The sequence below is a fragment of the Ischnura elegans genome, chromosome 10 (genome assembly GCF_921293095.1).
Source record: "Ischnura elegans chromosome 10, ioIscEleg1.1, whole genome shotgun sequence".
Taxonomy (NCBI): domain Eukaryota; kingdom Metazoa; phylum Arthropoda; class Insecta; order Odonata; family Coenagrionidae; genus Ischnura; species Ischnura elegans.
The window spans coordinates 80,871,211-80,887,886 of record NC_060255.1 but is presented as its reverse complement, the minus strand read 5'-3'; the positions used below and the strand labels follow the sequence as shown (position 1 = coordinate 80,887,886).

The following is a 16,676-nucleotide window of genomic DNA, read 5'->3' as shown; positions in this document are numbered from 1 at the left end:
GAATCATTTTGCCTCAGTAGTTTAGTAAGTTATTCAACTATTGCCCATTGTGATGTTTTTGGCACATTCATATCTGCCAACAGTAATATGTGTTAACTCCAAGTGAGGTAAGGTAGAACTAAGACTTCACTAGGAAAAACTCAAAGCAAACCATGTTGAAGATTTATTCTACTTGTGGTGTTTTTCGTTTATTTTTTGGCTTTCATGGGTAAGCTTATGTGTTTCTAAAATTTATTTTGTATTCCTTTTGGTTTTCTGAAATGTGATATCTAATTATGACATGTTAATGTTTCAGATTTTTTGAAATAGAAGAAAAAATAGGTGCAGTATGAATTTGTCCCTCTGGACTCTTGAAATTTGAGGGAGTCATGACCTAGGTCAGGGGAGTATGGAAAGTAAGTAAGTATCCCCTGGGAAATAAGTGAGTATCCCCTGTGAGTATCTCCTGTGTAAAGTTTCTTGTAGAACCCATTTATTTACGTATTTTGGAGCCTAACTTTAATTTTTATTCTTAACAGCAGATGAAATTGAACAATTTTAGACGTTTGAGAGAATAAAAATTATTAATTGAAGAAATAAAAAAAATTGAAAAGATTTGGGGGGGGGGGTCACCATCTCTGTAAATCCCTCTCTAAATCCACCACTGGCTTCTTCCCTGCCAGGGTCAGATTCGACTGTGTCTCCATCAATTGTAGCTGCGTTTGAGGTTTTGGATGGTCCAGGCTCAGAAGTGGCTGGTCAATTACGTACAGAGAAAGACTTCAATTTTAATGTGGTTACTCAGCTTATTTCTGCTCTCTCTCCTGATCACATTGCACCTGTCAAGGCAACGGTAAACTTGTATTAGGATACCTCCTCCTCAGTTGGCTGAGATGATGCCTCCCAATATTAATATCGGGAGGCATTGGGAATTCCCATCACCCAGGTCGACCTTAAAAACCGTAGGGCCTTCAATACCCACAACTAATCCTGGTTTCCAAAAGATTTTATTATTATTATTTCCAAAAGATATTATTATTATTTTATTATTATCAAGCAAACAATCGAGTAAGCCTCCTTCCCATTAAAATTTCACTGGGAGGCAGTGCTGTGGCAGCATTAGCTGATGTCTTTAACATCAGAAGAATGTTAGGAAGCTAAGCTAACCATTCCATATGGGAAATCTTTCTTAAATGTTTGTGTTGTGCATTTTGCTTGTCCAATAGAAGCAGGGTGATGAGGTGAAGTGAAATTACATTAAATTCCATTCTTATGCAAAAAGTATTGAAACTCTTGTGGATGAAAGGCTGGCCCATTATCACTTATGACAGAATAGGGAAAACTATGGGCTTCAAGCCATCTATGTAATAGAACAATGCAGGTTTTGGAAGATAATGACCCCTCAGTAAAAGCTGCTTCTACCCATTTTAATGTTGCATCAACCAGAATTAACAGTTTGTGACTATGAAAGGGGCCAGCAAAATGCAATGGAGTGCTTGGTTTAGTTGGGATAATCCTTGGAATATTCTGTGCCTTAGCATCAGAAGGACAAGCAAAAGAGTTTTTACAAAGTATTTCCCATTACAAGCAAAATAGCACAATTTTCACATGCTTAACGATTGATTCAATATCCTGATCAGTGGGGGATTTGGGAGGGATTTTAAACTTCAGGTTGAATGTTTATTCATTCTCAATTGCTTAACTTCTTAAATATCCAAAATTGTTCAATTTCATCTATTGTTAAGAATAGAAATGTAATTTTAGGGGACAAAATACATAAAAAATTGGTATTAAAAAAATTTACATGCAAGAATGCCCCTCTCTTCTGGAGGGGTATTCCATACTCCCCAGGCCTAGATCATGACCACCCAAATTTGATGCTGAATCTGCCCTAATCCTGATTGATACTTGGCCATCATGCATAGCTCTGAGCGATCATCTAAGTTTGCACAATTCATTGTTGTGCCTTTTGGAGGAGCTGGAGGACATGATGCCGCAAGTGGTCAGGTATAAAAACCCTGCAACCACGTTGAACACATCCACCTATGACTGACAGTGAATCCCTGGGCCCTTTCAGGAACTTCTGCACTTCAGGACCTGCAGAGGACCTTGTAGCACACACTGGAGGACTGGGGAGAGGTTAGACTCCCTCTTTGTATGTTCTTTAATGGAGGCAGAGATCAATAACGACAAAGAAAGAGCTTCTTCCCATGGAAGGACTTCCACTGGTACGGGGAAAGAGTCGTCAATGTCAGCATCAACAGTAATTTTCTAAAAAAATCAGCATTGCATTGATCAGATCCTTTTTTATTTTGAATATTATAGTCAAAATTTGCAAGGTAGAGACACTTAAAAAGAGCTTGATTTGACAATGCATCAGGAAGTTGCTTCCAGTGACAATTTAAAGTGCTCACTAATGGTTTACAGTCTGTGAAAACAATAATAGACTGTCCCCAGAGATCCATGTATCATTTTCCACCCCAAAGATAACATGTAGGGCTTCTTTGTCAGCATGGGAATAATTCCTTTCCATTTTGGAATATGCAAATCAAAAGTATGTGGATGCTCTGAAGCATCTGGCAATGCATGAAAGAGCACTGCACCAACCCCATGAGGGGATGGATCACATGCAGGAAACACACGTAAAGTTGGGTTGAAATGAACTAACACATCGTCTTTCACCACCTATTTCACGTAGTTAATTGCATCCTCATGAGCCATAGTCTACTTCCAATCAATACCTTGCTGAAAGAGGTCAAAGGGAAGATGTAATCTAGCCACCTTATTAGGAAATAATCTGTCGTAATAATTCACAAAGCCTAAATACACTCTTTGGGTGTCCACATCACATGACTTGGGGGCATTCATTATTGCTTGAACATTTTGTTCTTATGAAGAAATATTATTTGCACTGATATTGGGAACAATGAAATCAATGCCACTGGCAGCAAAAAAAAATGCTTATTAGAATGAAGACGCAACCCCTTTGGATTAAAGGCACGATAAAATACCTCTTACCCTGGACCACAAAGGAAAGGGAACTGGAAAAAGCTCTCGGAAAGGGACCTGGACTAAAATATCATATGGTATACCAGCATGAGCAAAGTTTAAACTTTAATGTTGGGTAACCAGCAATCCAGCCAGGTAAACCAGCAATCCTGCCAGGGGTTTTTGGTCCATGGAACAGCCCCTAGTGAATCAGGGGGTATTCCATAGTGCCTCTATGCTCCTGGAAAATATGTTTAAATTAGCCTCTGCAAACAGCATTTTAAGTACTACTCTAAGACTAAAATTTATATAAACTTTTTATGCTTTTGTTTTCGTAGTAATTTAATGCACAGGTTTTGTATTTTTTTCGGACAAATTACCATGGAAGTGGGGGGATCAGGCTCCCCCTCCACCCCCAAAAGCGTTTTAAAAGTACTCTTCCCATGTATATATCAGCACTTGGTTCAATCCCACCGGGACAGTTATTCTAAACCTCTGGAAAATTCCTCTTTCTTATAAATTAAAACATATGCACTCCAAACAATTGCTCTTGATGATTTATTCAACTGCTGTGATAGCATAGCTGGTGAAAATTAAAAACACGCGCGCGACTCCGAAAGTTACGGTATTTTACGGGCCGATATTTTACCGATGGAGTGCTGCTTTGCACATACGCCGGATTTTAACCGGTCAAACGATCACTTCCTTAGTTGCCGTGTCTGCACCGGCTGCTAACCGGCTTTTTGCCGGTGTCGGCGCGTGGTCGGTCAGTGTGCAAGCTCCCATGCCTTCCCATTGTTCACTTTTGGAATGAGGACGGGAGATATTTTACCGGCCGTCCAAAATTGGCGCGTGCGCGAGGGGCCTAAGAGCCCCATGATTAATAATGAATAATTCATCGTTGAAAGTTAAAAGTAGAGGAAAGATATGATTTTAGTATTGTTGGTATTACTGCAGTATTACGACTCATGGCCAGGCCGAAGGCGTATTCAATTTTGCCTTTCCGGTGAGTCCCTTACTCACTCTTACCAGTCAGTTTAGAGAAATATGTATTTAATTTAAATTGGCGCATGTGTTGGCGCATGTTTTTATGTGGGGAAAAGAAACTTTGAACAATTTGTTTTGACAAAAAATGGTCCATTTTTTTTTTAAATAGACCATTGGTTACAAATAGAAGTTGCACATTTATGCATTGATTTTTTTGTTTTAAATGTTTTGGCTTTTAATGCAAATTTTTTTCCAATTGTTTTTTTTCTTTTGGTGGCATAACAGCATCGATAAACGTATAATTTATGAAATTCCCTTTGAATTTTCTCGTTGGTCTATCCATTTGGAATATACTTTCATTATTTTTCAAGTCTTTAGGGCAAGCTTGCCGGTGCATGTAGGTATTCATATTATTCCATGATCAGTTCAACGGTTCTTTTAAGAGTGCGACTGTCACGAAACATTAGTCACCTTTCTCCTCGATAATGGAAAGTAAACAATTTATTTTCCATTTGCATGAGTAATGAACTGTTATTAAATTACTTCAGGTTAGTTTAACTAAAACGACATCACTCGTGCAATAAATTGAGAGTGTCAAGCAAACAGAATTGCTATACAGACATTATCTCTAATTAAAAAATGAGCGGGCAAAAAATTGAAATGTTTCAACTAATTTAAATGATTAAAAAAAGTCATATACATATTTAGCATGAATAAAATAAGTATTCAGCACAACATTATATTACTATTCTTATTATAAGTAAACAAGTTTTGCTCTTATATCCTTTATTCTTTAATTCACCATTCTAAGTTTCAAGCTTTGTTACTATTAAATATTATAAAATATGTTTAAAGTAAATATGTTACGACTTTACCTGACGCATTCATAATAATAGTCAAATGGGGAATATTTTTTGCCCTAAAGACTTAAAAAATAATTAAAGTGTAATCCAAATGGTTAGTCCAACGAGAAAATTAATGGGGAATTTCATAAATTATACGTTTGTCGATGCGGTTATGCCTACCACCAAAAGAAAGAAAAAATAATTGGAAAAAATTAAAAACCAAAAACATTTAAAATAAAAAAAATCAATGCATATACGTGCAACTTATATTTGAAACCATTCCAATTATACATATTCTGTTATGCATCTAAAATTTAAGTGTCCCAATATAAATTAAATTAAATTGAAAGCTTTCCTAGAATGAGAGTATTCATTAGAACTCTAGTGGCACATTATAATGGTAACTTTCGCATTTCCTTATTTTAATCATGCGTGAGGTTTTCACCCTTTCTATAAATAACTTTGTATCCGTGCACAAGACACCATAAAGAGTCACTTGTTACATGCAGTGCTTAGGAATACGATATAACGGCCGAATCGGAAAGATTTATTTTCGTTGTAACTTATTTTTACCTTACTTCTACCATATTTCCGAAATAAATTGCCATTTTGGGTCTGAGTAAACGAGCCCATTCCTCCGCGTCTTAACGATTCGGCACCATGACGGCCAGACGTGTGATCGCTTCCATACGGCGAGATTTCGAACCATACGCAGGCAGACGATCGTAAGATGAAAGTGTCAGCTTATTGTCAGATGAAAAGGCTCGGTCGCTTATTACTTTGTCTTTTCGCGTCAGAAGAGTTTGGTTCTACTTATGTGGTTCATTCTTCACCAGAATTAGCCGTAGTTACATTTAAAAACAACACAGATACATCAATTTTAAAGAATCAGTTGATACTTCTATCCGCACAATGCACGTTGTAACAACGGATATCAAGGAGTCATGCAGCCATGCTTAATTTTACCTCAAAAACGACGAAATGATGCATTGATTCAACAATGCTATCGCTAATAAAATCCAAAGACCTAAGCGTGATGGGGTGGAATTTTTCCATATTAAAATAAATACCTGTGGAAAATTGCAAATGTTTATTTCAGGATGTTATAACTAAAACAATCGAAACACGAGATTGAAATTGTTTGCATTGCAAACACCTATCACAAGAAAGTCCGGGCGTTGTTGGAAGTACACCTTGACAGTGATTTTAAACGTAAGTGTAATTGTACCACAATGAGCTTCCTCACAATTAGGAAACACACATAAAATCAGTTTATACATGGATTTACAAATTAGATATGCACAGAACTTTGAACTAATTGCTCCACTGTACAATAGATTCAAGTCAAAACATTTTTAATAAAACAAGAAAAATATTATAATGTTAAATGGAGTTTAATTATGTTAGTAAACTACCAGTCCAATTAGAGCATATACTTATTGAGAGTATTGACATTCAGCTTAAGTCATTTCTATCAATTTCAGAAGGAGGAAAAGCGTTCGAAGTGTAACAACTTTTCCACCATGAATTTTACCATTAAAAAAATTGTCTAGATAGGAAATCATTTTATTATAATATTACAATTTTTCTTAAGTATTTAGTTATTAATTCTAATGATATGCTGTTGATATGGCGCTTGGATTAGAGGGAATTTTCTGTATAAGTGCCTACCACGAAATCTCTCTGCCGTGTTGAGTGTCGATTTTGTGTTCCAACATGATGGATGCTGTTACGTTTGGTATTTAAATACCGTTTATGCTTAATGAATGCTGATATTTAATGTTGCTAGGGAGATAATGGAAGGAGAGGGGGATTATTGAGGGGAATGTAAAGGGAGAGTGAATAGAAGTAAAGGGGGCAAAGAAGACAACTTTAACTCGAAGAAAATAAAGAGGATTTAATAAAACAAAGGTATGACATTACAATGTTATACTTATAAATCCAATCATAGCGCTTAATGGGTGATATTCTAAAAGGAATAGCTTGATTTATAGCGGATAAAATAGAATTGTTCAATGGCGCAAAGTAAAGAATAAGCTATTTTTCAGCACAGGCTTAAGAACGTGATAAATAGACACGTGTCGCGATTGAGATATTTCGCGGAAGGCGAATAAGACGGGCATTTCTTCCACGAGAGAAAGCGCGTGTGATGGAGAGTATATTGCGGCGGCCATGGTCGAATGGGGCCCTCTCAATGGGCCCGCATTTGACCACAATGGGCCACCGATGCCGGGCATGTCGTCCGAGATAAATCTTGTTCCTCTTTTCACCGCTCTCCGTTCCAATGCCTTCATCCAAAATCGATTACGTGAGAGCTGAGAACGGGGACGCAATCCGGACGCGAAGGGACAATTACTTTTGCTACAGGTGTGAAGCGATAGATATTGAATTGTTCCCGAAAGAAAATAAGAGTCGGAACAAATTGGCCATGGTTCTTTTTTATTTTTGCAAAACACGCAGGAAAACGCTTGCCCGTTATCCTTCACGTGACAACCTCTTAATATAACATATAATTGCAATCCTTTCATCGTATCGTAAAAATGAAAGGATCAACCTTTGAAAGCGATTGAAAAGTATGATTGATGAATCGTAAGAAATTCATTAGGAGTAATAATGGAAATTGAAGTAAACGCGATTAAAACAAGATTTTTAGGAATGAAGGCCTATATTTTCAACATTAATGGTTAATTATATCGTAAAAATAACAGGATTGATTACATTTACTGGCGAAATGGCAACTCGGCAAAAATGGCAACTCGGGGTCAGAATATTCATATTTGAATCTCAGCGTAACGTAAGATTTTTTCAGATGTTCGCTACCTTTCCTATGTTTTTGCTAAATACTTAAAATAAAGGGATTTGTTGATTTTTATATTGGACATGAATAAGTAATCATGGAAATTGATGACTTTATCGTGAAAAATATTAAAATACGTACAGTAAACAAGTTCTTATTCTTTCGCTGACATTACTCCTTTCGCGCTTCAATCGAAGGAATGAATGAGAAAGGATGAATTTTAAGATATAATGGAGTCAACATATGAGATTTTATAATATTTAAGAGCATTAAAATGTAACAGTGTACTTCATATATACAATGTACATTTTATGATTTGATTTACTCTAATTATAATTATGAATGATTACTATTTTATTGCGTCATTTTATTATTATAAGCTTTATTTAGATAAATTATGTAAATATTATTTATAACCATTCTAATTATCTAAAATGGTTTATGATTTCTAGTTATAAAAGGATTTTTGCGATATCGTTTATCTCAAAAGTATACAGAAAGCTCAAAAATAACTTATGCTGACCTTAAAAATACTATTTTTTTCTCGAACTTGCCTCTAAAGCACGAAAGAAGAAGTTAAATATTTCCGATTGGGGTTTGAAATAAAAATTGCTCAAGTATTCCCCATGGATTCTAATTCATCAGCTAATTTATTTATTTATTTATTTATCAAATTGTCCACATACAGCATAGTTTGCCATTTTATAGTGGCACAGTATAACAAACATAAAAGCACAAACACAATCAAACATAATTAATTTAAATAAATAACAATGCATTGAAGTAAGAAGCTCTTTGACCTTAATAGCTTACATTAAGGTAGGAAAGAGCGCGGTTTGTAAAGGAGTGGTTTGGAATGGAGAACGGGTCAATGTGATCTGGAAGGGAATTTATGAGGGAAGAGAGGCGGGAGAGGATGGAACGTTTGGTTAGTGACAATCTGGGAATGGGCACATGGAGGAGCGAATGCGTTCGAGTGGGTCTGCATGGAACTTTAAAGTTTAGATTGGAGACGAGATCGGGACAGTCTATGGAAGAGTTTAGAATGCTATGTATTAGTTTTAAATCAGATTTTAAGATTAAATTTAGAATATTAGATATAGAGAGAGTGTGCAAAACAGAATCAGCGGACATATTACGAAGATGAGGGGCTCTGCACTTAACTATATTAGTGAAAAAATTTGTCACACTTTTAAGAGCCAAAACATTGGATGGGGCTGAGATTGTCCAAATGGGGGAGCAATACATTATAACGGGAATGACAATAGTTGAAAAATATGCGCGTAATGCTATCGGGTCTGCAATTTCTGAGAAGCCTTTACAATACTTTCTTCGCTCGCGCAATTAGAATTGAAATGGAAAAGGTTGTGATTTGGAAGCGTATTTGAAACTTCGAGCAGCGGTACTGAAATAAACTATATTTCTACGGCGATTGCTATAATTAATGAAAGTAAGACCAAGGCTGCACAATGCCAGTGTGAGTTTGGCTAATGAGCAATATTTGGATTCCTAGGGATAGCAGTCCCATGAATGGTAGCATTAAAGAGTGATGCACTAACAAAGTAGTTGTGGAAGCGGGAGCAAAGTCTTTGGTAGTATATCACGCTTTAAATGATTTCAAAGATTGGATAACATAATACATCTGTGGCTTAAAACTTTGAGATATAATTCCAAGATTCCTCCGCAGAGACGCTGGATTGCATTGTGAGTCGTCTATTTGTCAATTGACTGCCGAGATGAATAATTTCATATTATTCACGGATTGGAATGTGAATCAGCCTTCCATCAAGAATTCACTTCAAGCTATAAACCCAGCGCGTGCGAGAAGCCATAAGGGAAAAATTCCTACGTTGAAGAAGAAGAAAGTCAATATTGGGATCAAAGAGGGCTTCCGAACAAAATGGCAATCACCTCTTTCAAAAGATCAAGTAAGTCAGTCAACAAAGACGTGAATTAAATGAAGTCAGCGGCATGAAATAAATCTTTAAGTTATCACTCAAGCAAGGCAACCTTCATTAAAATTCATTTTAGGTTATTTCTGCACAAGTGCGTCGTACATTTTAGAATAATTTATCGGCGCAATTGCTATTCACTTGAACAAACTCCATAAAAAGAAATGGGCCTATTCTTATAAAGTCTTCTTTAAGACACACCACTAGCTCCTTTGTAAGGCACTCTTAGGTTTCTTTTTTATCGGCCTACTCTTGTAAAAGGCTTTTACTAAAAAAATTCTCTGAAATATATGATAAAGTGATATCACGCACCTCATAGTATATATTGACAATAATCATTTTCGATCTCCGCGCATGTGACCAAAATAAAAATTAAAAATCCCATATTACATGATTTCTGATTGGTATGATTCCGAAGATAACGTGTGCTCAAATGTTGTTAATTCCATATCAAATTTTATTTCCAATTCAGTTATTATTCGCGAAAAGGATAAGTATAAATAACCCATTAAAATATATTGATAATAGTCCTCTTTTACACTTTTTTCTATTTCCCATGGTAATATTAAAGTAGAAAGATTGACCTGAGTAGTGACCTATTAAAGAAGAAAGTAGAAAGAAATGCTGACCTTAGATTTTGACTAATAAGCAGCTAGATTGAGCTCATTTGATGGTGTTTATTTACTCTGAAAGGATTTTCATCACACTTAACTTTGTGGTACATGATCATGAAGAAATTATCATTTTTGTATATTACACACTTCTTTGTTATTTAATTAAAAAGTATTCAGAAATCTCTTTATGCCTTATGCCGACTGTAAAAATACTATTGTTTCTCGTACTTGCCTTTAATGCATGTAAGAAGAAATTAAAATTTTCTCCTTAGGGTTTGAAATAAAAATTCCTTAAGTATTCTACATGGATTCTGATTCATGAGCTGATAACTACATGGGGCCTTGCGTTGTAATGTGAAGAAGAAATACTCTACGTTGATTTACCTCGCCCTTCACTTGCATTAAAAATCTTCTTCTGCTTGTCTTCTACTTCTTGTTGCCATGTAGGTAAAGGATCACAGTGAAAATGGTCACTTAGTCATTGTAAACAAACCCACTCTCTCACCCATGGTACCTAAATCGGGAAAATCTCCCAAAGAGTGTGTAATAAATGTGAAACAAGTCCTATTCGTGCTAATGATTTTCTAGCAATCACAAAAATAATATTTTTTACCCTTGTACTTGCACTAATCCCGACTCGCATTATTCGCTCCCTAGCTAACTCAGTGAATTCAGAAAAAGTATTCATTCTTTTTAACTACAGAACCTATTTGAAGCTGAAAAGAAAACCTGGACATGACTTTTAATTAAAACTTGATTATATATTTTTTCGTGAAAGGAAATTTACGTGAGTGCACAACATTTAAGATAAGGTAAGTTACTATTAGATAATTCTTGATACTTTACACATCTTTGTCAAAAAATTACTAGGATTACTCGGATTGTTGTGTCTTAAATGCGTGTGCTGGAAGTCTTCATAGCCTCTGCGGATTTTGTGGTTTTAGACCTTGTTATATGTGCTCTAGTTTGGTTTATTTGTGCTATCGGGTGAATCTTTACTGATAGATTCTGTGTGTCTGTTCGTGGATTTCTTAAATGAGCTGGAACATTTTATTTGTGCAAACTTAAAATTTTATTTGCAATTCATTGGAGTGACTGTTATTAGCGACTCTTGTTTACGTATCCAAGTAACAACAATAGAGCATCATGTCTTGTGCCAAATGCAATGACCCTCTGCCAAAGGATGGTCTTTTTGTATGTTGTGATGGATGCAATGGATCCTTCCATTATAAATGCTCAAAAATATCTGAGAGCACCTGGAGAGCCAAATCAGCGAAAAAGAAGCTTGAGTGGAGATGCGGTGACTGCAGACGTTCAACTGTTTTCATCAACGACGAGTCACAGGAGGCCTCCTTTTCTGCTGTGAAAATTGCTGAAAAGGAACGTGTAATGGATGTAAGCATAGGTGGAATGGAATCAGGAAGATCTTCAGGCAGTCGGAATAGTGATGTAAGTGGTCGCTTAGACAATATTGATAAGAATTTGTGTGAAATCACGCATAGCATTAATTTCATGAGTGCACGGTATGATGAGTTGTGTGAAAATATTAGGGTGGTCAAGGAACTCAAAGACATTATTTTTGATTTGAGAGATGAGTTAAATTGTAAAAATAAAGTGATTGATGATTTAAAAATTAGAGTGAATGAGCTGGAGCAAAACGCAATGATGGATAAGGTGGAAGTAGTTGGGATAGATTTAAATTATGTAGATACTTCTCCAATTGAATTAGTTAATAAGATAGCGAAATCGATTAAAATAGATAATCACAAAGATGATGATGTTCGAGATGCCTTTTTCGTAAATAATAAGTCCCCAAACAAAAAGTCTAAGCTGGTTATCTCCTTTACAAATAAAAAGGTTAAAGATGCATGGATAGATAAAAGAAAAGGGTTGGATAACAAAGATATTACTGAAGGGAAAATTAGTGGGAAAATTTTTATAAATGAAGCACTCACAGGTTATTATAAAAATCTCCTGTGGAAAACTAAGGAAAAGAGTAAAGAGAAAGGTTTTAGGTATGTTTGGGTCAAATTTGGAAAAATATTAGTAAAAAAAGATGAACATTCTCAAATCATCAGAATAAGGTCAGAAGATGCCCCAGTGAAAATTTTGTATACAATTGTATACAATTTCATACAGGATTTCCTGTATAAACCTGTACACAATTGTATACAAAATGTGTACATTGTATACAAATTTGGCTTCATACAATTGTATACAGTGTATACAATTTACACATTTTCATACACTGTATACAATTGTATGAAATGTATACAATTGTATGAAATGTATACAATTGTATGAAATGTATACAATTGTATGAAATGTATACAATTGTATGAAATGTATACAATTGTATGAAATGTATACAACTGTATGAAATGTATACAATTGTATGAAATGTATACAAATGTATGAAACGTATACAATTGTATGAAATGTATACAATTGTATACAGTGTATGAAAATGTGTAAATTGTATACACTCTATACAATTGTATGAAGCCAAATTTGTATACAATGTACACATTTTGTATACAATTGTGTACAGTTTTATACAGGAAATCCTGTATAAAATTGTATACATTTGTATTTAGAACTTTAGCTTCCTGTGATGAACAATGTTAGCTGATGGACTCTTCAGTGAGCTGGCAATTAGATTACTCTTTTGAGTTCTTAATTTGTGTTCCCGTTGATAATTGGTGATACCTTTATCTTCTTGTTGGTGGACAATATTAGTTCATCGACTCTTCAGTGAGCTGGCAATTGAAATATTGTTCTGAGTTCTTTATGTGTGTTAACATTGATCCCAGATAGCATGCTAAACTTGCTGCAAGCTTGTCACGACATAGTTGTAAGTTTGCAGAAAGCTTGTCATGACAAGCCTGCAAGCTTGAATCAAACCGCCTTGTTATGCTTTTTCAAACATGCAGCACACTTGTCGCATCAAACTTGTAGCAAACTTGTCGCATCAAACTTGTCACATCACACCTGCTGAAAATGTGTAGTGTCACATTGCTACATACTAGGAAAACTAGTTCCACACCTACCATTTCTGTAGTGACACTTGCTGAGGAAAAACTGACTTAAAATTTCTGCTTTTAAAATGCTCTCCTAAATAATGATTAATTTAGAACAACAAAATTTAAAATTTTCCACTCTATCAATTGTTAGTCATTTCACATGCACAGAATTTGGGAGCTAAATTTATTTAATAAAATGGGCAACAAATAAATGCTGAAGAATTTATTTTTCTCATTAATTATGTACATGCTGAGGCAGCGGTGGACATACCGAAAGTAGATATCTAGTCATCGATAGTTAATCATTATTAATGAAGTGAGTGAAATACTTACAAACTGAATAGGAAACATCAAAGACAGAAACACTTTAAAAAATTTATGACCCCCTAGGCCACACATGGTAATAACTAAAATACAGAAATCTTCAAAAGGTAAAAACATATTGCTCGAATTTCATCAAAACATTCACAAGTATGCTGATTGGCTGTGAGAATGTAAAATTAAAACTTCATTCTTTTGAATTCTTGTTTAGTTATGGGAGTACAAGGTTGCGCATGGAACTTACATGGTTACATACTTATAGATCGTTACTGATGAACTTATTAAGCAAAATTATTGTCTTCATCAGCCTGATCCTCAGTCTGTTTATCCTGCCAATCCCTGAAGAGAAAATAGTAATTACTCCATGTGAAATGATATATCATGGAACATTATAGTGTATACCTATTGTAAGAGGGAATGGAAAATATGAAGAAAATGTCTGGGATGATCGAATTAGTGTGGCAGAGAAATGAGAAGCAACTACTTACTATCTTATTTTCCCGACTTTAGCCTGGTTGAGCCAATTACTCAGACACCCTTTCAGCTCCACATCTGATGCATCACGGTCGACCCTTCTGCATACACCTATAAAATTATAAAAAACATTGTTAATATCACTTAATGTAATAAGTTAAAAGTTCATTTCAATGATCAATTATTATAATAATCTTAGAATATCTTGTTGGATGCACTCACAAAAAATAACAGGACACACTGGAGTGCTATAAAATGATTTCTTAACCGAATTCTTCTGAAGTTTGCCTGTAAGGGCTTACAGCTCTGGTACATTGTCATTCTAAGACGACGCAACATATTTTGTAGAAGTGCTCATTCAACTGCTACCAAACATTGCATCTAGAGATAAAAAAGACCAAATCAATGAAGAGTTAACAGCTAATACAAGAATAATAAAAATCATGTTTTCAGCCAGAAGAAAAATTCACCAATGAAATTAACACAGTTGTCATGGTTAGTATGCACATGTAGTATGTGTGCACAAGTGCATATGAAATAACAAAAATCCAATCATACCATAATTTTTTAATATTTCATTGGACATTAATCCATACCCACTTCAAAATTATGTTGTACTTGAGTATTTTTATAGCAGTTGGAATTCCAAGCACCTACGAATGTCTGGCGAGCTCAAGATATACTTCTGAAACTTTCTTACAAATGAAACTCTTATGAAACTTTCTTACAAAAACTTAATTGTTCTTTCATTTAAAAAATCATACATTATTTGAATCAGGATGGCAGCACACAAATTATCATTATTCACTTACCACCTTTGGCTCAAATGAGGGATCTTCACTTATCCTACGGCAGAGTTTGATGAAATCCTCATCTGATGTCAATGGCAATTGGCTGAATTTCATCTCCTCCACAGCAGCACCCTTTTGCTTTGGGTCACAAGCCAATAAAGCACCTACTTTCCTCTCCAAGTGAGAAAACCCAGGTGCCATTCCTCCCATCCACATGAGGCACTGGCTATTATGTTGTTTTAATTTACTGCAGCCTGTAAATATAAAATTGTTATAAATACACTAATACCAATTGATTTGCTTACATTATACTTCCTTAGCAGACTTGGTACTTAATCATCATAAATCCTGCCTACATGCTTATCAAACAGGTGATAACCATAGATTTTAATATACCACTAATTTTTCTATCAACAAACACGAGTAATTGATTACATAACAAAAATTTTAAGGATTGCAATCTTATTGTACAGAAACAACTTAGAAACGTGTTACTTATGCCCTTGAGTGCAATATGTAATAATAAAAATATCTTTATTGTTCCATGGGTCAAACATGTGACATAGAACATTGTCAGGGAGACATAGAACAGACATAGAACATGTGACATAGAACATCAAAACATACATGTTGTCATACACTATCAGACAAGAATTCATTTACATTATAATAACCCTTAGGCTGTAAAAATTTTTTAAATTCTGTCTTAAAAACATTAATATTTGAAATATGTTTTATACTCGTAGGCAATTTGTTAAAAATAAGCGAGGCAGAGTGATGTGGACCTCTTTTGGCACATAATTGTTGTAAAATATGTATATTTTCACTCCCACGGGTCAGATAGGCATGAACCGAGGAGTTTGGTAAAAATAAGGTAGGGTTCTTTTTTACAAATAATGCACAGTAAAAAATGTACATACTTGGTAGTGTCATTATATTATATTTTAGAAATAATGGCTTTCCAGGAGACCTGATGGACACATTTGCCATAACTTTCAAGGCTCTTTTTTGCATAGAGAATGCTCTAGCAGCAGCACTTGTGTTTCCCCATAAAACTACACAATAAGCCAAGTGTATTGTCTGTTAAAATGTACTAAAGCACAAATCAATGCCTAAATTATAACGATCGGAGAGAGTTCAACTGATGGCTATGTTTAGAACAGCTTATTAATTGCTATTATTCCTCGACATATTCCAAATAGTTACTCATTTTCAAGATAAATCATTCATAAATGAGTTAATTGAGGTTGAGACTAATGTCATAAAGAACTGTTAACAAAGTGGATTCTACTGCGAGAACCCTGATATTTCAACTTTAACCGTCTGAATGGATTCTTTTCACTATGCCAGCGAAAGTAAAGACCATGCTAAATTGTAATTACCCTGAGAATAAAATAATGAGTAATCTTAAATAATTAATGGATAGTAATTGGCGGTTCATTAATCATACATAAGTATCGAATGGAAAAAAAATGTTCCATTTACTTACATTAACATGCAGCACAGCAGAGATGGGTTGATGCTGACAATGGCAACTTCTTAAATCTCTTCGTGATGCTAAAAGCCACTGTTTCCGGGAATTCAAAAACTTATTCAGGCGTTGATTCAATTGTGCATGAAACAGTATTCTTTCAATCCCTTTTTGTCAGTATTCACTACGAAGCACGGATTATTTTCTTCTTTCACAGCATACTTCAACGTATATTTGCTACTAATCAATAATTTTCATCACAGCTAAATTCGCCATCACAAAATAACGGTAACAAAAGATGGGCAAAGAAATCGATTGTACGTAATAATCGATTATTTGCTTTCGATTATTGCGATTATTGAATCGATTATGGACATCCGATTATTTTGCATAATCGATTATTTGAATATAATCGGCGGGAATAAGAAGCGTGC

General features: G+C 35.0%; 1 long non-coding RNA gene across 1 annotated transcript; it reads right to left on the bottom strand.

Annotated features, from left to right (window-relative positions):
- Positions 1-13,393: 13,393 nt before the first annotated feature.
- Positions 13,394-16,293, bottom strand: LOC124166720. Its single transcript, XR_006866486.1, has 5 exons — positions 16,261-16,293; positions 14,793-15,025; positions 14,203-14,361; positions 13,995-14,091; positions 13,394-13,845 (listed from the first exon to the last, which is right to left on the bottom strand). It is a non-coding gene; the product is annotated as an uncharacterized LOC124166720 (long non-coding RNA).
- Between the last annotated feature and the right edge of the window lie 383 nt (positions 16,294-16,676).